Genomic DNA, 1,524 nt, shown 5'->3' on the forward strand with positions numbered 1-1,524 from the left:
GAGTGCGGATTTGTATGGTTTTAAATGTAAAAAAAACAATCAGTAAAAATTGCATGTAATTTATTTTAGAGCAGATAATACGAATAACCAAACCAGATTTACGTAAAAATTCATGTTTACCTAAATTTTTTTTTTTTTTCCCCGGACGATTTTGTAGACTAGGTACAGTTCATTTCGACATTTCCTATGCACCTACTAGATTCACTTTCCCACCGGAAAAGATGAAAAGCGTAGCATTGTTTGGAATACTTATAGTGTACACAGACACAAATAATAAAAATGTATTAAGCAGAACGTATATTTGCATATAGTATCAATATAGGTAGGTCGATTCACTCTAATTTTTAAACTAATGATACTAAAATATGTGATCTGCTGACCATAAACTAATTGCTATATAAGACGGAGACAATAAAATGCCCAATTTACGTCTTAAATCGTGGAACTGCATCTTTCACGGAATTTCGAAAATTTAATGCCCGCGATTCTGTCTTATCACTATGTACCACGATATAGTAATAATTGTTATCAAATAAATAACAACATAATATTTATTATTTCGTCGTATGCCGACTTAAAATTTGAATCACTCGCGAATCGCGATTATTTGAAATTTGAACAAAAATACAACCTACAGAAAAGTCGAACAGAGTTCTGTTCATACATTTTAGTAGAAAACCACCATGGATAAGTGTATTCTTTTCAGTAAAACATCCAATGTCTCGCCTCGCCACATTACGTTAATCTTCATTTGTAAGTATTATTTTCTAGTCGTATCGATTGTATTTGTTAATAACATGGAGTGAGTCTAATTTGTTAATTTGTTCACAAATATAGATTTTAAAAAAATCAATGAAATAGAAGGAAATAATGGCTAAAAATCTTCGAATTAAATGATTATCCCAATATTTTTACTTGCATAGAATCTGCAATAAACATTTCACAATAATTGCTGGTTGTAAACAATGCTCAGAAAATTAGTAAACATGGTCAGAGGCTGTCTCAAAACATAATCCAAACCACTTGACTGGGATAGAGAAGTAAAATAAATGTTAGGGATTCACGGCAACATTGGTACTAATCTGAGCACGACTAGTAACTCGCATCTAAGAGGTAAAATGGTTGAACATAATTCATAAATTAGGTATTTATATATTTTTTACTATTTGCATTTTCAGATAATTTTGTTTCTCCAACGATGAGTTAGAAGAAAATGAACAGACAAATAAATGATTTGTAGTCTATACGGTTGATGATTTTAATTCACCCAGAAAAGCCTTAGATACCCAATAATGTCTAATTCACACACACTTATGTAAGTATATCACTCAAGTATCCAATTTCAAATGTTTGCCAAAACCAAAAGTTACTAATAGTTTATCGTTTTTAGCTCATACAATGGATTATACTTATTATGGTTATCAAAACCGAAATATATGATGTACCACATACGAGGAGCTAGGTAGTGGAGCCAATGTATTGACAATTTTTCAGACGCTGACTTTCTTGAAGATAATTCTGCCA

The 1,524-nt window shown here is 31.0% G+C and overlaps 1 long non-coding RNA gene across 1 annotated transcript; it reads left to right on the forward strand.

Moving 5' to 3' along the window:
• Window positions 1–827: 827 nt before the first annotated feature.
• LOC107885820 lies at window positions 828–1,511 on the forward strand. The gene is made up of 3 exons (XR_001680541.2): window positions 828–1,113; window positions 1,179–1,315; window positions 1,391–1,511. It is a non-coding gene; the product is annotated as an uncharacterized LOC107885820 (long non-coding RNA).
• The last annotated feature ends 13 nt before the right edge of the window (window positions 1,512–1,524 follow it).

Source organism: Acyrthosiphon pisum, unplaced genomic scaffold (genome assembly GCF_005508785.2).
Source record: "Acyrthosiphon pisum isolate AL4f unplaced genomic scaffold, pea_aphid_22Mar2018_4r6ur Scaffold_17050;HRSCAF=17718, whole genome shotgun sequence".
NCBI classification, from domain to species: Eukaryota; Metazoa; Arthropoda; class Insecta; order Hemiptera; family Aphididae; genus Acyrthosiphon; species Acyrthosiphon pisum.